We start from the raw sequence: 23,661 nt of genomic DNA, 5'->3' as shown, positions 1-23,661 counted from the left end.
TGTACTTTATAGATAAAATGAGTGTCTTAAAGATCTCTGAGGCTTAAGGGGCCCATTTGATTAACCCTCCAACCACCCAGTATGTTTCTAAGAAAAGGCTCAAATACTGGATATTGGGCCATAATTTTTAATCCCTGCAAAATCTATTATGGTCTAGTAATGGGGGCGGGAGAGGAGTAAGAACTCACCATATGAGATCCCTTTGAAGAACAGATTTTGTATCAAAGAACCTGAATCAAGAGCTCTTTGGCACAGACTTATTTGCATGCAGAACTAAACCTCTAACTTGGGGACCAAATCAGCAGCAGTTTAATTCCAGAAAGAATCAGGTAGGAGCTGCCAACTGATGTGGTATTCAATAAGTGTCAAATTATTCCAGGGATGGGGAACCTAAGGTATGTCAGAAAGCTACTTCCAGCAGCTTCAACCAACATAGGCGATTGTAAAGTTTTCCTGGAGCTGCAACTCAACAACCTCTGATCTCCACTTATATTCTAGCTCCATTTACCAGTGTAGAAGAATATTTTGATTTTCTGTAAATATTGGAGGAGAAAACAAGGATAGGTAACCTGATGGCCTCCAGAAGTTTTGAACTTCAACTGTCATCAGCCCTAGCCTTTTTCATCAAAACAAGAGATTTGGGAATTGTAATTCAAAACATAGGACTTCATGCTGTCTACCCATATACAGCAGAAATCATGGACAGAAGATCTCACTCTTTACTGTGCATGTTTCTAGTCAGGTTTTGAGTGTGGGACATTATAAGCAATTCCAGTATATTTGTTGTGTTGTGTTTTGTTTTAAGGATCTGTGGATGATATTTGAGAAGAAGGAAAAAGCACATGCTATAATTAAACTGACTGAATCATTAGCTCGTCCCCCCACCCACCCACTATATTACCCTTTTCTGAGTGTCAAATCAGCCCTAAATTAGCTTTCAATTTTTCCAACTTCTAAGACTATATAACTGATGAAAGGAAACTGGGGGCAGGGGCAGGAATACACATATGAACTTTTTTGCGCTTGCTTGGATTAAACTAAGCAACAGGGTGAAAATGAAAATGCTAATGAAATAGCCTGTAGGGCTATGATAAGTGAGTCTGAGCAACATTAAGTGTTCTCATTAGAGTAAATCACTACATTTTGCACTGTCGACATGCGTTATCAGTTCAGCCACTACAATGCGGTGCCCTTTTTGTAGTATGACATGTTGCACCAGCTTGCAAAAACTGCAAGTCATTGTTTTTGCTAAACAATGAAACTCAAAAGTTGGAAGCAGCAAGAACACACAATATTCAGACAGTGCATAGAAGGCTGTGCACTTGCCCTGTGCTCTTCCATGCAGAAAGGATAGATGTTGGCAAATGAAGATACACTTTGCTTTCTAGAACAGGGTTCCTCAACCTTGGCAACTTTAAGACGGGTGGACTTCAACTCCCAGAATTCCCCAGTCAGCAAGGTCGAGGAACCCTGTTCTAGAACACTTCCCACCCCACTGAACCACACCCCCAGCCCCTGATTGGAGATTTAACCATGAACGTCTGAGAGCGATCAGGACAAAACCAGGGGCAGATCAAGTGAAACCAAAAGACAATGACAGAATATTGTAATTGGGGGAAGAGAGGGAGAATAAAGGGAGCAGATTCACTGCATTAAATAATGTAGGCTCTTGGCAGTATGTTTTAAAACTGGATGCAGTAAAGGCAAATGATGGAAATTACAACAATATGCATTATTCATTTACTGAAAACACACACAGACATAGACATGCATGCAGTTATATCTCAGGGCAATTTACTGAAAGAATAAAATAATTAAATGTATAATCAGTGCAAAAAAATGAAGAAAATCACGAACAGCAGCTTAAGGTCACAGAAAGTACCAATAAGTATCAGAGTCCTCCCTAAATTGTTCAGGGAAATAAAGCCCTAATTCTGCTGAGGATTAAGAAAGGTAGAACACTGGAGTATAGCGCTGGCAGCCAGGAAACTCAGGTTCAGGAGCAATAAATTTGGGCCAGTTCCTCTCTTTCTCTCTCAGTTTAACCAACCGAGTCAGTGAACGAGACTGTTGGAAATGTATGGGATGACTATGTATCCTTGGGGTTGATTTTGAATAGTATGATTGAATAGAAAATCAAAGACGTACGCATAGATGAAGATGAAATTATGGTCTCATTTGATGTCACAGCACTCTTTATGTCCATAAACCCAGAACTAGCAAAAGAATCCATATCGGCAGTACTACACAATACACCCAACTTAACCAAATACACCCAGATCGAAATAGCCAGAATCATGGACCTCATCAACCTCTGCCTCACCACCTATTTTCAGTTTGATGGACAACTATACGGACTACCTATACAACATCTTCCAACAAAATGGATACCAATTTTGTCAAAAAGTGCCCAATTTTATCAAAAAGTACCTGACCACTCAACCTACTACAACACAACCAACACAAGCTATGAAAAAGATCACACTGCCATACATTAAAAATGCCTCAGAAACCACCCACAGACTATTACAACCACATGGCATCTCCGTAGCACACAAACCAACAAAATCACTCCAAAATACCCTAAGTAAACCAAAAGACCCAGTAGCCCAAGAAGAAAAAACAGGAGTCATCTACAACATACACTGTAAGGACTGTAACAAACACTATGTAGGACAGACAGGCAGAAGACTGGCAGAGCGCATCCATGAGCACCAACTAGTAGTCAGAAGATGTGATGAAAACTCCTTAATCTCACAACACGTGGACAGACTCAACCATAGTTTTGACTGGGAGACTGTCAGCATTTTAGAACAAGCTAAATCCAAAAATGTGAAGGAATTCCTGGAAGCCTCGTATTCAGACAAGGCAGCAATTAACAGACACATAAAGATTAACAGCATCTACATACTATTCAAAAGAGACAAAAGACCAGAACATCTCCTCACCAGCAATCATCGCCTAGATAAGCAAAGGTTACCACCAGGCACCCAATCAAGCAGTAAACATATGCTAATCAGTGAACTACCAGATGAGCAAAACAGAACCCCCACCCCCACCAGCAAAGGCAAGGCATGCCACTGTATATAAATAGAGAGCAAACCCCATCCCATTTTAGCACTGAAGATGTTACCTAGCCGGGTAACAAAACATTTGCAAGAAAAGAGCCAAGTTCAGAGAACCCCAAGGACTCCACAGTTCAACCCTGAGCTACACATGTTTGCCTCTATTGGTAAGACTATGTATGTCACCTTGATCTGCTTGAATACAGAAAATGAATGTAATAAATAGACAGAAACAAAACAGTCTTCATATGAAGGTTTCTGAGAACAGCAATCAGCATCAGGGATGCCAACAAGAACGCTGCCTTGGCAATCATCCAGCTCAGCTCAGTAACTAGGAGCTTCTTCTCTGACTCTGTGTAAAAGTAGGTTCCTATAGGGAAGGGCTCAGATAGTTCTAAAAAATAACCTTTAAAAATGTACTTTGGACAAATGATCAAGGACAAGTGCAAAGAAATAACATCTTATAAAATCCTACGTAAGATTCCTTGGAAGAAAGTTACACTGTTCGATGGGGTTTCCTTTTTAGTATGTCTCTTTACATTCTTGCCTGCAAGGAAGTTGAATTTGTTTCTGAGAAGAAAACAAAATCTTCCTTCTTAAGTTGGATTACCATCTTTACTTCCTGAATGGTTGAGGCAAAACTGGATTTTCTGTAATAGACAAATCAAATTTGTCTTCCAAAACTGACTAGTTCAAGCAGGTCTAAGTGTGCCTGTGGAAAAGAAAGAAGAAGCACTGATCGATAATAGGATAACAGGAGGAAAAATGGCAAAATATGTTAAGGAACACCTATTTATCAGTGCTCAGGAATTCAGGCAATTGCATTTGAGTGAACAGTTTTAAGTTGCTGTTTTTCACTGCTTAAGATAATCCCCATTCTATTCTTCATTTCAGTCTCCTGGGCCACCTCAGAAGTACTACTCCAAAAGCAATATTGAAATACCGCAATCATTGTACAAGAGGAAATTTTGTGGCCTTGTCCCCTAAAACACCTCCTTGCATATTGGTAAGTTCATCAAATCTTGCCAACTTTGTTGACAATAAAAGCACTTATTTAAGAAAACTGTTGATTTCAGAAAGACTTATGAGGTGGTTGGTTAAGTCTTGGAGCCATAGTGTTATTGAGACTGACTGAGTGAAACTGACTGTGTAATTAAATTTATTCAGGCAGCGAAACAGGGATCTTCTAAATAGACATGCTGGGGTGGGGAAATCCTCAGAATTATCCTACTGGGTTGTGGAGTCTCTTTCAGGCAAATCCCTTCTGGCTTATTTGAAGATTCAGGGTGCTTATAATATGGCATCCATTAGAGCTTTCACTGTGCTTGAAGAGAAAGGAAAAGGGATTCTATGCAGCCCCGTTTTTCTTTTCCTTTTTCCTTCTTTTCAGTCAATTTCCAGTGCATGGCTTGTGCTCTCTCTTGCTTTGGACTACCAGACCTAGGCTGCAAAACTACAGTCAGCCACTGGATGGCAGCAGGGAGTTAGCTCTCAGCATATCATTGCTGCCATCTGGAGGCCACTGGTATATTTTTGGCAAAGTTTGGAACAAAAAAAAAAAGAAAGAAAAAAGAAAAAAATAGGGAAGGGAAGGGAAGGGAAGGGAAGGGAAGGGAAGGGAAGGGAAGGGAAGGGAAGGGAAGGGAAGGGAAGGGAAGGGAAGGGAAGCAAAGTATAGGATGCATGCACCCTATACTTTCCAGACCACCCTTCCCTTCCCTTCCTTCCCTTCCTTCCTTCCCTTCCCTTCCCTTCCCTTCCCTTCCCTTCCCTTCCCTTCCCTTCCCTTCCCTTCCCTTCCTTGCATCTTTTTTTCATGTGTCTGACATATTTTCAACTTGCACATGGTCTTTATAATACATGACTATAACTCAACACATGGAACTAGATAATAAATAATAGGATATAAACCTTTTTAAGATTTAAGATTTTATTACATATCCTGCCCATTTTCACCAGCTTTCAGTAGGAGAAAGAGAAAAATCAGGTAGCATAATTTTCACAGGGTGTGAAAATGAATACTAAAAGCAGAAATATCAGCTCAGCCAACTCAGTATTTGTTCTTATGAAAAGCTAATCTTCTCCCAAGTTTTCTAATACTAACTTACTTATCCCACCTTCTGGTTTTATAAATTTTCCATTGCTTTAAATAGGTATTAACATGTGTTTGAAAGAAGGAGGAGGAGGAGAAGAAGATGAGTAGGATTCTTCTCCAAATGATAAATGAATATGAATGCAACAAATGACTTCCTTTAGGATAGGATTTAGGTTAAATGCATGACTTACTTTTATTAGTCTACCATGAGGGTTTTCAAACTTGTGGGACCACACCCACTTGTTATTAGCTTGTGGGTATGAAAGGAAGGCAAAACTTGTAGTTAGTTTTGACAGCACTCCAACCTTGCCTGCCTAAGCCTGATCAGGTTAAAAAGAACTTGGAGCCGTCTTTGCAGTTGTTGGCAACCCCAACATTTGAGAATCCTTGCAATGCACACGTATCGTCCTGTTGTGACACCGAGGCCTCAGCGGTGAAGATGAAAACATAGTTAGAAGCATTTTTCCCTATTTGGTCCTTCTGGATTACTCAACCAGTGGACAGACTATGTTTCAATCTATTTACCTTTTTTGTTAAGGCTGAGATCTATAATTGGAAACCAGCTCTTCAGAAAGAACAAACAACAGTTTTGCACGTTGGACACAGCTCAGCCAAATAAAAAGAGAGAGAAAAAGGGGGGAAAAAACGAAGAAGCAGGTTGCATAAAGGGAGATTGTTAACACGAATTTGGTAGAGATTTTAAGAAGAAAAGGTCAATGTCACACATGGTTTAAGCAGTTGCCTTTAGGGTTATGTTTCAGACAAGTGATTAAGACGATCCTTAATCATCTATCATCAGGTACGTGTTAGAAAATTACAAGATATTTCATTGTTTAATAAGCTTCTTCTTTAGTGCAAAGGTCATCTATCCCGTGCTGGTGTGATCACTGACCTTGAGCCAGACATCCTAGAGAGTGAAGTCAAGTGGGCCTTAGGAAGCATTGCTAACAACAAAGCTAGTGGAGATGACAGTATTCCAGCTGAGTTATTTAAAATACTAAAAGATGATGCTGTTAAAGTGCTGCACTCAATATGCCAGCAAGTTTGGAAAACGCAACAGTGGCCACGGGATTGGAAAAGGTCAGTTTATGTTCCAATTCCAAAGAAGGGCAATGCCAAAGAATGCTCAAACTATCGCACAATTGCACTCATTTCACATGCTAGCAAGGTTATGCTCAAAATCCTACAAGCTAGGCTTCAGCAATACATGAGCCGAGAACTACCGGATGTACAAGCTGGGTTTCGAAGAGGCAGAGGCACTAGAGATCAAATTGCCAACATTCACTGGATCATGGAGAAAGCACGAGAGTTCCAGAAAAATATCTACTTCTGCTTCATTGACTATGCAAAAGCCTTTGATTGTGTGGATCACAACAAACTGTGGCAAATTCTTAAAGAGATGGGGGTACCAGACCATCTTACCTGTCTCCTGAGAAATCTGTATGCGGGCCAAGAAGCAACAGTTAGAACCAGTCACGGAACAACCGATTGGTTCAAAATAGGGAAAGGAGTACGACAAGGCTGTATACTGTCACCCTGCTTATTTAACCTATATGCAGAGTACATCATGAGAAATGCCAGGCTGGAAGAATCACAAGCCGGAATTAAGATTGCAGGGAGAATCATCAACAACCTCAGATATGCGGACGATACCACCCTAATGGCAGAAAGTGAAGAAGAACTAAAGAGCCTCTTGATGAGGGTGAAAGAGGAGAGTGCAAAAGCTGGCTTGAAACTCAACATTAAAAAAACTAAGATCATGGCATCTGGACCCATCAATTCCTGGCAAATAGAAGGGGTAGAAATGGAAGCAGTAACAGACTTCATTTATTTGGGCTCCAAGATCACCGCAGATGGAGACTGCAGCCATGAAATTAAAAGACGCTTGCTCCTTGGGAGGAAAGCTATGGCAAGCCTAGATAGCATATTAAAAAGCAGAGACGTCACCTTGCCGACAAAGATCCGCATAGTCAAAGGTATGGTTTTTCCAGTAGTAATGTATGGCGGTGAGAGCTGGACCATAAAGAAAGCTGAGCGCCGAAGAATTGATGCCTTTGAACTGTGGTGCTGGAGAAGACTCTTGAGAGTCCCCTGGACTGCTAGGAGGTCAAACCAGTCAATCTTAAAGGAAATCAACCCTGATTGCTCATTGGAAGGATCGATAATGAAGCTCAAGCTCAGATACTTTGGTCACCTAATGCGAAGAGAGATCTCTTTGGAGAAGACCCTGATGCTGGGAAAGATTGAAGGCAAAAGGAGAAGAGGACGGCAGAGGATGAGATGGTTAGATAGCATCACTGAAGCAATGAGCATGAAACTGAGCAAACTCAGGGAGGCAGTGAAGGACAGGAAGGCCTGGCGCAATATGGTTCATGGGGTTACGAAGAGTCGGACATGACTTAACGACTAAACAACAACATCTATCCCGTATGATGAACTATTGGTGCTGCAGGGCGATGGGGCCTCCGGGAACACCTCGGCAGATAGCAATAGCCAAAGCTGCCTGTTTGTTGGGCAGTCCTTTGGAGTAGTGCCTGTCTGCAACCCTTAAGCCAAATATGGATTGGCGTCCCTAGAGAGAAATGGTGTGAACTTGGAAAAAGAGGGAGAACTGCTGAAGCCTTAATCTTTGCCCTTGAAAGTGAAACTCACGGCCACGGGTGGATCAGAGATGCCTCCAGCGTTTTCCAAAACGCCCCATCTCATTTCACATGTAGAAGACAACTAAAGTGGCTATCAGAGCAGCCACGTACGGCAGGCTGAGATTTCTTCTCTGCTTGACAGCTACTATCTGCTATCTGAGGGCTCACTTTATTTTGCATAATGGCAGGTCTGCCTGATGCAATATGGAAAAGATCTTCCACTCTCTGATCAGCTAGACCCATAGTATAAAAGAACTGAAGCAGGATAAGGAAAGCTGGTAGAATCCGTGGGGGGTGGAAAAGGACTAGCAAATGGGTGACAGAGCAAGAATGGTTTTGGAATGGTAGACCACACGTTGATAAAAGGCAGGATCTTGGAGATCATCTAACCTAAGTGTTTGTCCAAAGCTGGATTCCATTACTATTAGCATCCCAGTAGATAAGCGTACAGCCTCTGTTAAAACACCTCCAACAAAGAGTCCACCACCCCTCAAGAGAGTCTGTTCCACAGTTGAACAGATTTTTATTGCTAGGAACTTTCTCCTGATGTCCAACTGAAATCTATTTCCGTATAATGTCAACCTATTGTTTCTTGTCCTGCCTTCAACACTGAACAATTCTTCCCTGCCTACTCTATGTCAGTTCTTCAGATACTTGAAGAGACTATCATGCATTCCTGCAGTCTTCTCTTCTTCAAGCTAAACATATCCAATCAACCTCCAACTGTTTTATAAGTTTTTCCTTCCATGCTGTAGCAGATTACAGAGAGAGCCTTGAAGAAGGAATTCAACGACCTGTATGTAAACATCAGTCTAGCACAGACAGAAGGAGGGGGTGAGGGAAAATCTCAAGATGTGTCAAACTTTCAAAATTCTATTATTATACTACATATCAATAAAGTAGAGTTCCAGTGACTCATGCAGTCTCGCTTTCCCAGCCTGGTCTGTCTCAAAGGATTGACATATACCCTCTATGATCTTGACTGTTTTCATCTGGACATATTCCAGTTTGTCAGAGTTCTTCCTTTTAAGACACAATATTCTAGGTAGGTCTGGCCAGGGAGAACATAGAAGAATGATACATTTTCTTGATAGGTAAAGAAAAGCAAGCATGGAAAGAATAATACGTATAAACATAGCATGTACAAGGGAGAGAAAGAAAATGAGAGAAGAACTTTATAAATCACAGCACCCGGCCAAATGTGCAGGTATTAAGGAATGTTTTTAATGTGCATGTAGGTCACATAGGGGCTCGTTGGTTGATTGCTCAATAGCCTATGATTCACATCTGATAATGTGAATTGTTTTCTTTGGGAGATATTTATTTGGATTCATCATCAGTGCTTTGAAAATTACAGAATTGTAGTTATGAAACTATGAACTATGAACATTACCAGAACTTTTGTCTGAATTGTGGATATCTGGAAACTATTATATTACCTTTGGGAAAGAAGCTGAAATTCTAAATAGTTAGCTAAGCCACAGTGGCCAAAACCAACCCCATTAAACAGCTTTGCAGCCCCTTTTGAGACTCCTCCAATATTTATGCAATATCTCAGAGTCACCCAGAGACCTCAACATTGCTAGATACTCTTTTTATCAGATGATTGCTGAAAACCTGGCAAAATACCTGGAATTATGGCACTCCACAGAGGATTGAATAGATAAACTGATCTGCCTTGGTACCATCAATCAAGGTCTTCATCAATCAAATATTAATATGTGGGTTTTAATGAGGCTTTAATTCAAGATGTTCGTTGTAAAAAAGAAAGTGAGTGCTATTAGGAATTGCAGTGATGTTTACTTCTTGAGCTTGGGAATGTTTTTAAGTGGTTTTATAAGCAGGATATGAGTTGCCTGTGCTATTTAATCAAGAATGTTCATTAAACATGTTGAAAATATAATTCATTAGATGGGACTGCTTTAAAGTGGACAGGGAAAGAGAAGGAGAAAATGAGACATAAAGCAATAGCATTTTTAAAAAAATCAGATTTGATCGTGATGATTAAAATCTGTTTTGCTCAGTGAAAGTTCTTTACACGGGCAAAAGAATTTTGGGGGAAATTAGTTACTTTATTAAAACATTTATTAGACACATTTCAGCTCAAGCTCTCAGACTAATTTGCAAAATAAAACATAAAAATGGAACATAAATTAAGCAAGAATCAATGGGAAAGTAGCAGTAATACAGCAAATGAGGATGGATATACATGTAGTAAATGTTCTAGCACAATGATATATAGATCAGAGTTATGACATCTGCCCCCCAAACAAACAGTTCACATTTTCTGTATCTCCATGTCTCTTTCTTGCTACCATGTGGTCATCCAGATCTTACAACTCAGATGTGACAATCCTAATTTAGAGCCAAGAGCGTCTTTCATACCAAGGGTCATGAGCTATATGTTACAAACAACAGAGAGCTAAGTTCAGAAACAGTAACCCTGTTTGCTTTTCCTTCTTTCAGCTAAAAGAAGGGAGGAAACATACTAAACAAACTGCAGTTTTTCTCTGCTTCAGACAGTGAGCAGAATACCTTGTTCGATGCGTGAATAAAAGGACAATTCTAGCTTGGGGTTTCTGTGTGTGTGTGTACATGTGCATGTAGGTCTTTCTGAGTTTTTCCCTGCCATACAAGAAACACAACACAAGGAACATATACGTATGATATTGTGCCATGTCTGCCTGTATATGCTTCTCTTTCTCTCTTTCTGTCTCATAATTTGGGACTAGAACTTGTGCTTGAAAACCTGTACAACATTCTCAGCACAAAGCAAAATACTGGAAAAGCACAAAACTGATGCGTAACTGGAGGTTGTGCTTTATCCCAACATCATTCTTCATGAAAAGATATCAAGAAGTACCATTTAAACATGTGTCTGATACTGTATATTAATAATGGTTCATACTATAGTTTTCTAGAGTAAAGCCCTTTTTAATATTACCCATTGTTGTTACCTTGGCTGAAATGTCTCCTATTAGAAACGATAAACTTAAATGGTTTCTCTTCCACACATAATGTAAAACTGATTTAAAGTCATTAAAGTCTTCTCAGCATTTCAAGTGTCTTTGAGGACACTTCTGTTTCTCCCATCTTAATCAAAATGTTATCCAAATTGCTGCACAAACTCTCTTGCTTGAAAGTGCGTCTCACTGAAATGGAACTTCATGAAAGCAGAAACTTAGCAACAATGGAACAGGCTCAGTATCGTGAAAGGAAATCTGAACCAGGCCTAGAATGACTTAGAAAAACAGAAGCTGCTTTTGCAGGGGGGGAAAAAAAAGCTTTTAGGAAATTGAAAGAGATGTTTTGGCAGCTCCAGGACTGCTTCTCTTTGAATGCATCATTCTGAAAAAGAACTGGTTTCTTCAGGTGCAACTGAGATCGAAGAAGATTTGATATCAATCTAAGATGGTGGACGCAACAGTGTGATTGAAGCACGGCCCATTTTTATGTGCAACACACATACAAAACAACAAGCAGAGCTTTGGTCTCAATATTGTGGCATCCATCAAGACACCCCTGTTTGGTAGAGTTTGTTAATGGTTCCTCTGATGTGGGTAAGCTGTGGCTTATCACAAAGCATTGGGTCTCAAGTAAGGGCCAAGGCGGTTGCTATGATAGGCAGGAACAAACCTGCACTTCCATTAATTTGCACCAGGATCATAATCTCATCTTGTCTGATTAAAAACAAAACAAAAAACGGGTTGCAGTTGTCACTTAACTGCACTTTTGAATCTCTGTATTTATCTGAGCCTTGCTGTACTTAGCTGGAGTATGCTCAGAGCTACGAATGACATCCCATCCCACCTCTCAATTGTGCCGGTGTTTACTGATACCACTAAAATCAGAGTAATTTACAGCAACGTGTGGTCCGATTATATATTTTGTGCCAAATACTGGAAGCTGCCTTAGGAGAACTTGGTCCTAAAAGGTAATCTAAAAACTTCCTAAATAATAATTAATCACAATGCTGGATTTGAAGAGGATGGAAGATTCATGATTCTCCCCAAATAAATGTTTCTGAACTTACTAGATTTCTTACTGTAATTCAAGGTAAGGGTATTATGCCCCAAGTAGCCTCTTCAAAATAAACTTAAAATTTCACATTTAGATAAAATATTATACAAATTAAATGGGTGCAATCTATTTGTCCTACTGCAATACTTTTAACTTTTCTCAGAGATGCAAACATTATATACACAAACACAGAAACACACACACACACACACACACACACTGTTATTATAATTTCCACAAAGTTGTCATTAAAATGTTATGTAGAGCAAAATATAAAGCTAAGAAGAAAAGAAAGTTCTGATAATTTATATTTTATGTGTGCATATATCAGATTCTTAATTTCTTCATGGAAATTATTCTAACAACAGCAGTAACAGAGCAACAGCTTTGCTTGTATTTATTATATACAGTGGTACCTCAGGATATGAACTTAACCCATTCCATGACTCTGGACGTATCCCGAGTTGGTCGTAACCCGAAGGAAATTTCCCCATAGGGTTCAATGTAAATCCGGTTAATCCGTTCTGCCCTCCGAATTTGGTCGCACCCCGAAGCAAATTTTCCCATAAGATTCAATGTAATTACCATTAATCCATCCTGGCGTCCGTGGACCACGTGTCAGGGGCGGGAAAACGGGCGGGTGTGGTGCAGCACGGGGCGAAAACAACCGGGCGCGGCACGGCGCGGCGCAGCGGGAAAACGGCTGGGTGCGGCATGGCGGGAAAATGGCTGGGAGCAGCGCGGCGGGAGAACGGCCGGGCGCCGCGCAGCAGAAAAATGGCCGCAGACCACGTGTCAGGGGCGGAAAAATGGCCGTACCCCGAGGTGGAGTTCGCACATCGAGGTAAATTTTTGCGGCCGGAGCTGGTCGTAACCTGAAAAGTTTGTTAGTAGAGGCGTTCGTATCCTGAGGTACCACTGTACTTGTATTCAAATGTGTGCATTTCAGTATTATACTGGTTTTATAATGTAGGATATATTATATTGGTTTTATCAATAAGATTGTACAAGAAATGCGGGAAATACATAGGAAAATACCAATGGATTAATAAAGCAAAATAGGTGAAAACCACTCAGGGGGTTAACTTGGGAATGTAGTTGCAAAGCTGAACATCCATGGAGAAATCTAAGTAGCAAGAAAAATATGTAATAAACCATTAAGAGTCCTGTCACTTTCAATTGGCACTCTCTGTCCTCTAGTTTATAATCCTACTTACACAAATCTGCATCATGAATACAGTTTGATGTATTTATACATTTTCTTTTTCTTCGGGAAATGCATGTTGAGTTAAAAGCAAAAGCAAGCTTGTATCATCTTTTTTTTTTTTTAACTTCTTCTGAGTCTTGCTTTCTCCAACCTGCAATGTCAATAATCTATAGGGTAGAATAAAAGAGACATAAGCTGGTATATACTTTTATTAGAAATCCATCTCTTCAACTTGTAATGTGCATTCCTCCTGAATGGGAGAAAACAAAAAGAAACTCTACTCCCTTACCAAGCTTAGTTTAGATTCCAAGAATACAAGGAATAGTTGATGTTTCTGCATGAATGAAAAGGAGATGGTCACTCTCAAGTCTAGATATTTGGCAGTGCTGCTCCAGAATGTGTTACAGAACTTATCTCTGTGTTTTGCATGCCATATGGCCTTGGGCAGGTCCATCACACATGGAAGAAGTTGCCTATCTCCAAACTCCCCACTGTTCTTGCAAGACAGGGCAGTTTTCTATTGGTAGAAATTCCTGCGTCATCCGACTTCTAGTCCATGGGATTTCAGTCCTCCTTTCAGAAGTCAAAGCATCTCAAAAACCCTCTGGGCATTTTGATGGTAATGCCAGTGGTGTGTAAGATACAGTAAGTGTGGAAATGCCTTATATTCTTGCAAGCCATGAATACTGATTTGAAGGATAATGTAGAAATAATTTAAATAAAGTCAATGCCACCCATTCTCTCTTCTTCCAGCAGTGCAGATACTAAGAATCCATGAAAGACTGTGAGACACTTTACAGATTCTGCAATGAATGCTTGAAGTTGAATGCAAGCATGTTTCAAGCACTCTTAGGTCCAGGATTGTCCAGCCCAGCTATGCAGCTCACCGGTTGATGGCAGATAAGATAATATCTTGCATCTAAACTTCCCTATACAAATGTTACTAGGATGAAATTAGAGTAACCTGTGAATACCACCATGAAGTTAAAGAAGGAAGGCCAAGAAAGAACTGTATATCCAGACAGCTATTCTCTAAAGTCAATCGCACATCACTTTAAGCATCTGTTTTACATTTCCTTAGAATAAGACTTACTCAAAGGCAAGCTCTCACTTTAAGCTTGGATTCCAATATACAGGAAGGAGATGTTTAGTCTTGTCTCCCAAGCTGCCTGAAACTCCAACTATCCTTCCTTCTCTACAACTATGAGCAGAAGGTGGTAAAAAATTTCCATTAGTACGGGTTTTTCCTGGGATGTTGATGGAGGAAGTGATATGTAATTCTACCCTTTCTGAGACTGTGATTAAACTCTGGGCTGCTTAGTTTGTACTCTTGTGTAAAATATGAAGAAAGAGAAATGTATGCTAAACAGTCAACACAGGATATGCTTGAACCCTTATATTCTGAGGATTTTTAGTCTAAGATCTCAAGGCAATAAAAAGGGAGCTGCAATGGAACTAATGAAGTTGCTCTCTGGCACGGTGCATCTCTTTACCTTGGTTTCATGGAAGACATTAATGCAAGTCTGCTTTATTAGTTGAGTTGTCCTTGTGGGTGCCATCTGTTTCTCACCAGCAATGGATGTCCTAATGGGAGTTCAAAGCTGGTGATAAAAATCTCCATGCAGGGAACAAAATGGAGAAGATCAAGGAGATCAAGAAGTGGCACAAATTTCTGCTTGGAGCTAAATGTGGAGATTAGTTTCCAGGTCCCCCGCTTGGGAAAAACAAACAAACATTAGGTTGAGGAACGTCAAAAGAAATTAAAAGAGTTTCAGTAGGGCTAGAAAAGTGTCGCCAGGATGTGGGCAGAGAGTCAGAAGTTGCACATTCCTAATCTTGAATGTTTGAATATTTGTGTCCTTTCCGGTCATAGATACATCATCAGTACTACGGCTGACTAACATTATTTCAGACCATGGTTTCAGGATTCTTATCACCCTTATGTATAAATTGCAGAGCATAATTTTAAAGCTGGAAAAGTGGACTTTCAAAGTGGAATGACATCAGTATGCACCGAGCTTCCTCTTTCCAGCATTAGTTACATCAGGACCATGCTAAAAATGCTTATTTCCAAAGATACATTTAATCTGCATGAGCATTAACAGCAAGAGAACATGCATTAATCCTGCACAGAGAAAATAAAACTTAATTATTAAACAATTAAAAAAGAAACACACAATCACTCTTCTCATTATTTTAATTCCTTTGAATTTATTTCAGATCAAAATAACAACATTGTCTGCTAATAAAGCTGTCAAGACGCCAAGGTGACAGGGAAAAATGTCAGAGTCAAGGAGAAATGGAATTAAATGTGTGCTTGTCAGCAGGTTGGGTGAACCCCAACTGGTCAGGATGACGCATAGAAAGCATCCTTGCTCCCCTCCTGGCACCAATGGCAGCTGTCCCCTGCTATTTCCCCCCGTGAGCTTTTGTCTTTGTACTGACGTGATGCCACAAGGATCCTTTGGGAAGGTAGATTTTATTTGTTGGTTCCCCACAACACGCCTGGGGAACAAGCAAACTTCTTCAGATGGAAAACTGAGGAGGTGATCAAGGCACCATACCAAATGCTTCTTGTGCTCGAAGGCTGTTCAGTTCCTGGACTTTCAACATCATTCACTGTGACTCCTGCACCTATTGCCTAACTCATATTTGAGGCTAGGTCTACATGAGTCTTCTAGCTTGACTGCTACTGGGGCTTCATGGTGTTAGGCAGAGTGGAGCTATGAGTATATTCCACACCAAAAATACACACCAGCGTTAGAGAGATTTAAAGAATGCAATGTCCTTATCTTGTTCCCCAAATAAATCCAGCCAGAAGTTATAAAACATATCTGGTTGTTTACTGAGAAAAATAAAACTACATAAAATACAAGTTTCATGCAAAACATAGAAAAATCACTTCTTCTCATTTATGTGGCATTCAAGACTTAAACAATACACAAGTTCAACAAAGTCTCTAGCCAAAAACTCTCAGAGAAGAGGTACACTACTTAGTTATTAGTTACAACTACATAACCTATAAAATGATTACATGGTGACTAAAACCCTACTAGCACTGAAGCATACAATCACCCACAATTTATTGGAACGATGCACCTCCCCGTAGGTAACTAGCATGAAGCCGCCAATAGGTGGCAGTAAATAGCAGTATACATGCAAACTATAATGTATACATGTATACATGAATGTCCTATAAACAAAAACATTTGGATGATAGTTGAGGGACCAGCAGTAAATATGCTAAAACAATGCATTTATGTGAAATAGCTCAACAGGAATAAAACTTTTTATTTTTCCTTCTTGGGGAAAAAAAAAAAAAGAAGCTTTGGGAACTATTTCCTACAGAATAGGGGTTGAGAATCTGTACTAGACTACAAATTTCTTATTCTACAACATTTATTGGATACTGCTAAGTATAGATAATAGGAGTTGGAGTCTACTAATGTATGAAGGATTTCCAGTTCTTCCATATATCATAGTTTGATTGTTTGTTTGTTTGTTTATTTTAGCAGGTGTTTTAAAAAAAATAAGGAAAACTAGAAAAAAAAATAAAAAATAAAAGAATGTGTCACTTTAAAACTACCCACAAGCACCGTGTTATGCAGGAAACCTGCAGATCGCCATGCGTACGTTTTAATTTTGTTCACTGCCCAGTGTCACTTACTGAGATGGGTGGCTATACAAATTGAATCAATCAATAAACCAACACCTACATGTATCCAACTTCCACTAAGAACACACACCAGATCTATCATCGACAGGCTGTCCCCTACACTGGCATTTTTTCCCACTTATATTAAAACAACTCATTTATATTAGGCCAGGTTTTTTCTTCCAGGGCTCCAAGGAACATCCTCCCTGAAGGCCTGCAAACTTTTGCAAGCTTCTTTCTGTCATCCATCTTCTATTACAATATTGCCCAGACAGAGAACGCTAAACAAAAGGAGCAGCCCACTGGTTGGGGTGAGTTCATTTGGAGATTCAAATAAGTCACATCCTTCTGCTTTCCCTGAGATAAGACGAAGTACACTTCCTGTCATGCCCAGCTGGCTAGGATCACTTATGTTCCTGGAGGAAACATGGGATATAAATCCAACAAATGAATAAACAAATTAGCTGGATAAATCATGACATCCCAATATCTGGTTTGGTCTTCCTTTGGTGCTTCAAATGATAGTTCATGAGCCTTTTTTTTTTTTTGTAATTATTTGATTGGAGTCGGATTCTCTCTCCCTTCATTAACTTGAGGAACCAACAATCGGCTGTAGCTTTTTGATATTATTGCTATGTACAGGATAGTGTAAGTATGTATCATTTATAGTTTTAGTGAGCTTTTTAAACAATCTAAATAAGAACAAGATTAATGAAACAAACTTTCATTTTAAACTCTTAAAGCAAAAATAATATACTTGAAGAAGAGCTAAAAAAAAAGGAAAATAGAAGAAAAAGGTAATAGAATTAAAATGATAACATTTCATTATTTTTCTGTAATATCAAAACAGCAATATTATATTTATATAAATGATTACAGTTTTTTTTTTTAATTAAACCTAGACCATTTGTATAGTATTGTGTTGTCTGATCTGACTTCTCCATTGATACATAGGAGGGTCCAACAAATCCCATTAAAGCCCCATTTCAGAGCCTGGTACATCTGCAACTTCTCAAGAACAGTCACTGGTTTCTAAGAGGCCTGGAGCAAAAGGTCTGCTGTATGTTTATGATAGATGTGGATATGATCACATGAAGATCACTTCTGGAATGATGTACTTCCTCACACATGTACATCATAAGAGGTGGAGTAGGGGAGAGGTACACACACACACACACATACACACAAACATGAGGAACTGAAAAGAATAATTCTAGAACTTTGTCTGATTCTGGAATTAATTTAGCAGTTCTCTGAATTAAAAATGTCGAGAATGGAATAGCGAACACACAGTCCATAAAATGGCAACATAAAAGGGGGGAAAAGTCTGCTGCTGCTAGTTTCCAGCTGTCCTGCATTGCTTTATGATGTGACAGTGGGATTATAGATTAGGGCTGAGACTGGCTGAGGGAAGAGTTTAGCCCTGCAGAGTCTGCTGGATCATAAATCTTAGCATCCTTTGCTGTGGGCTACACTGGTGGGGCTCCTGGGAATTATACTCCCAGCAATATTAGGAGGGCTGTATATTTCAGTCATACAGACATGATCATTAGCATTAATATCATGTCATAAGTACATTGTGCATTGCCCAACCACATCATTTGGCTGCTGGACACAGGCAGGATGCGTACAATGAAGTGATGTAAAAAATTGAGATATCTGATTTTGCACCTTGGAGGAGAAAAGGGCAAGAACTCAACCTAGCCATTTTTTCCATTAATCTCCATGTTGGTCTTAACTTGGAGTCGATAGTAACATCTGCAGTGACAGGTGAAAAATATTAGCAGATACTCACATCCCCCGCGACAGGTTAAAAAACAGGCAAACTGATCTAACTGAAATCTTTCACAGAGATATATTCTGAGTCACAGTGTGGAAGATTTTCTAATTGTGTTTGCTTGTGAAGCCAGACCTGCATTTTAAGTGCCTGATCCTAGAGTTAGAAGACAAACAGCGCTGAATTGTTAATGCTTGGGATGTGAATCCAAATTAAGGAAAGAGTTTAAAGGGAGCCTGCTTCTCTGTGCAATCCATAGGCTTTTAAAAATACATCAGTTACCAAATAAAAAATGTTCATTCATGTTGTAAACTAGAGAGAATCAATGTTGGCTCATCAGCGTGTGTGACTCAAATCCAGACATTTTAATGAGACATCTGGGTAAAGGCAGTAACTTGGCCAGTGAAGCAGATAAATTTTCCCCCATGAGTTCAAGTCAAAAGAAAAGGCTCTATAGATCTGGGAAACTTTTTTAACACAGCAAAGATTAACTAGAGCAGACTTGCACATCATCTTTATTTGCTAAATACTTCATGGTTTTTCTCATGTGGTAGATGTGTATAACCATCATCTATGGACAACCATGCATAAAGAGATTAATTGCAGTTATGTCTCCTAACATGTTTAACAGAGAGCATGAAAGAAAGTATCCAGAGACATATTAGAGAAATAAATGTGGGGCTAGTTATTTGTTTTTCCAAAAGACGGATGGGAAACTGTATTGTTTCTCTCTGCCTGACCACAGATGAGGGTGAGAACTGGGGAAGGGGGCTGAAAGTCTTTCACCCACTGCTCATGGGAGTCCATGCTAAGAATGACGATTCCAAACTGGTGTGGGACTGTGACTATCAGTCATGAAACTGGGGGCAAAGAATGAGGACTTTGTGAAACGAGGCTGCTCAGACAGCTTGCCTTCAACTCTTAAATCAAACCATTTGTTCTGGCTTAGAGAAACCCCTCTACAGTATGGGGCTATCAGGGTTTGAACTATTTGCAGTTTCCGTACGCAATATTTGTGGATGACCCCGTGCTAAGGCTATACTTTTCAACACGAAAAGCCTCTGGCTTCCTTCAGATCTTCTCCTCATCAGTGAAGTTCCAAATGAAATCCATCATAAGGGGATTGCTCCTAAACTTGAAAAAATCTACCATCATTTGACTTCTCCTATGGATTGTTTGTCTCCATTTCTAACTACAGTATGACATGAAGCTGCTTTTACCTAGGTGCGTCAGAAATTAAAGGGTGGCTAATGTTTAACCCTGTTTCCTCAAAATACTGAGGTTCTAGATATGTTGGTGGGCTGATTAATTGGGGAAGATGACATCTCTGGGCCACATAGCCAACATTTCTCCACTTTTGATGCCGAAAATAGGCATGCCGATCTACCACATTATTACCACATTCAGTACAAGGTGAATATCACTGGCATATAGAAATTAAGAGGCTACCACACATAACCTAAATAGTTCTATTTTGTATATAAAATTGGAAAATTGCTTTCTCATTTGTAGCTGAATTCAAAAGCTATTTATTTGGCATCTCTTGATTGTTTCAATTTTGGCAGGAATTCCATATAAAATCCCATCACCCCTTAAGTTTTTAAATAATAAATACCTCTGCAAGATCTATACAAACATCAGATTTAAATACCACTGCCAACTTCTAATATTGTATTTTGCTAAACAACACATACTCTATGATTTTAACAAGCAAATATGTAATAAGTAGCTGAACAGTCAGGGCATACTAATATGTATTTATTTAATTCACTTTTGGCACCACCTGACTTCCCGAATGACTCTGGGTGGCTCCTAATATAAAACAGAATACAGATACTATAACATAAAAAATATAATAACAAAAATAACACAGTGACAGTCTGGACAACTCTAGGAACACATAAAGGCAGGACGCATGCAGAACAACCAGGTCTTTGCAGAAGAGACTTTCAAGGAGAATTTGGGGGTAATTATTTTTCTTCAGTATTAAGAATTGTCCAGTGTAGCTCAAGGGTGCAAACTGTGAGGCTTACCACCAACACAATTTTTGCACCTATCCAGAGGCCATAAATGGTAGGGTTTTTTTGGGGGGGGGGTGTCACTTGGGCTGGAAAGAGAATTTAAGCAGCAAAGCAGGTAGTACTTTAAACTTTGCAGAAGTTTAAAGCAACTCTTTTACTCCTTAAAAAGTCCTCCTGAAAAAAAAACCAAAAACACTTTTGCAATATTCCCCTCTCAGTGTATCACACAAAACCAATTCTGTTCTCAAGATGATTCATCCTTTTCAGCCCGTGTCCTTCTCCAGGGGCAACAATAGACCATGGTGCATTTACATGGTTAGATTTCAAGAAGTATATTTTAATTGGGTAGGATTGTATGTGTGAGATGTCTGCAACTTTCTAAACAGAAGTCTTTCTCTGTAGTATTTATTTGTGCAACATCTTCAGTGGACGGTGCCCAGCTGTACTAAACACTGAGATGGAAAAATGTTTTCTTAAGGTTCTGTTGACACCATTCTGTTTTTAATTATTATTTTTCTTTTCCATTCACAGATTTCTGATCAAGGGAGAGAGAGAGAGAGGATAGAAAGGAGATCATTACGAAAACGTATCTGGTATACTTATTAGTTCTTCCTCCAGGATTACATTGATGTATCATAGAGATTTAGCCTTCTATACATAATCAGGCAGTTTCATATCACAGCTTGAATTCTGGGCAGTTAATAATCCTGTGTGTTATAAAGGTCATCTGAAGTTTTAAATTCGTGTAGCTGAAATGTGTGTTATTATGAAAGAAGGCTGCAGGTCTGTGAACATTTTGGGGATAATTCCCTTCCTCTCTGTATGATTTATATGCATGTGCAAGATAACTTGATTCTCAAGAGATGCACGAGTAATTTATTTTCTATCTACTGAACTAAAACTGGACAATAATTTATCTGACTTTTAGCGTGAGACTGCAGCCAAAGCAGAAATGACATTGAGTGATAACTAAGAGTTGCCTTTTTACTGTTTATCTTTAGCTTGGGGCATTTAAGCATTTTCTTTGCAAAGCCAAATTATTTGTTCCCTTCCCTCCCTCTCTTTTAAAATGCTCATGCAGGGAGCAGATTTCCCCCTGGTCAGATATTAAATGGGAACCAAATGAGCGGGAGTCTTTGCTGACTGATTTTCTTCTTTTTTTATACTTCAGTTGGACAGCTCAAGATCTGCAATAAAAAAGAGGAAATTATTGCAATGTTGTCAGGTGCCTCGCACGACCAAATGCTCTACCTTTTTCTTGCCATTCCCCATGATCCACGTATTTCATTCAGCACAGGATTCAATTTTCAGTGCCTTGCAGTTACAAACAAAGTGGTTTCAAAGTGCGTCCCTTCTGATTTTTACCAAATTGACTGAAAAAACAACTTTCTACAAGAACGGGATGCCTTGTTACAGGCCTATACTACCTTCATTCTGTTTGTGGGAAGGAGCTTGGACACCATTAAAAATGATAACGTCAAAGATGGGAGGGATCAACCATTCTGATCCGAGTCTATTGCCGTGTGAACATACCAGTGCAGCACCACTAATAAAAGCATAGCTAGACATGGGAACTTATTCATGACTTGCACACATCATTTTTACTATCAGTTAACTAGTGGATTCTAGCTACCTTGAATGATAGGCAGCATTATACATACCCAGAGCCCTAAACTCTAAGTGATTCTAGGCAGAACATTGTTCCACCGCCATACCTACCAATCTTACCATAAAAAGTCAGAGACAAACTTTTAAAGGTGCATATTTTGATGTTATTTCCACCAACTCTTTTCAACATACATTTTGAGATGCTTCACACTTGGACCATACTTGTCCAGACTCCACCAGAGAAGCTGAAATGGTAATTGATGTGCTATTGTGCTATTTATATGGTAGAGATTATCACAGCTCTTTAACCAAGACTTCATTACAGACCAAGGAAGACCGTATATAATTCTTACTAAGGGGAAAGGGGGGAGAATTTGCTTAACTCATAAATGAACTTCATATATATGAGTTCTGTGGAGATTTGCTACTATTTCTTATCCATATTTTTTCTGCTGATCGATGATCATAATAAATAAATAAATTACCAATGAAATGCAGTGACTAAAAATGGTGGTAGAAGTGCTTTCCAAGGCAGAATGAATGCATTCAAATCTATCAAGCTCAAGATGCCTCTTTGTCTTCTTCACCCATGCTAAGTTTGAATTAGAGATTACTTTGGTATACGACTGCAAACAATGAACTCATAAGAGCCAAATTTAAATGCTAGAGTTTTCTAAAGTTAGGCAAGAGAATACAAGTAGCCCATTTCCCATGACAATCACATCCTAAATCATAAAATCGTTGAAAAGAAGTTCTAGAAGCCATCAAAATAATTGCAATGCCTTTGATGAACAAGGCATTAAGATCATTTTATTACTATTATACTGCCGATTTATTATTGAGACATGCTTTTATTACTGAATAGGATTCATACTGTCAATCTGCCATCATGTCTATTTTTTCCCTAATATCTTACAATCTAAGAGTAAGTTGAAGGAATCTAATCAATCAAAATACACTTAAGATCGCACTATTACAATTTCATTAAAAAACTGAAATGTTAGAAGTAGAACGTCAATGCTTTAAAACGTGCATCACATTTAAGAAATACAATCTAAATGCTTGAGGTGGAATTGTTTTTTTTTTAAAAAAATGATATGATATGACCCTTATATGTTTGGATAACCTCTGAATTTAAGTGGCATCTTCGATAAACATTGCAAGATTTTGGAAAGCTAAATTATCCCTTTAATTGGATCACTGGTATTCAAACATGTGATAGAAAAATTAGCATAATAACCAAGAGTTAAGAAAAATGCTACAATAAAGGATAAATTTAGTCAAATCTGTTTAGTATATAGTAGACATATTAATAATTTGTTTTCCTAATATGGCTGTGCAAATCCCATTTTGGACTGACATATTGAACTAAAATGCTTGTATTTTTCTTCATATACAACTGTGTTTTTTTAAGATATTATATCTATGCTATTTTGCATCTCTTGTTTAAGTACTATAATTTTAAGAACAATATTTTCAATACTGCATTTGTAGGGGGAAAAGGTGCAAAAAAACCCTATTTTTAATTTTTTTTTCATTATTATTATTATTTAAGGTAAAATAATATGACC

Source organism: Python bivittatus, unplaced genomic scaffold, assembly GCF_059951505.1.
Source record: "Python bivittatus isolate LINGU-HERP-01145 unplaced genomic scaffold, Pbiv_v1 ctg000210_np1212, whole genome shotgun sequence".
Taxonomy (NCBI): domain Eukaryota; kingdom Metazoa; phylum Chordata; class Lepidosauria; order Squamata; family Pythonidae; genus Python; species Python bivittatus.
This window is presented reverse-complemented; position numbering follows the sequence as displayed.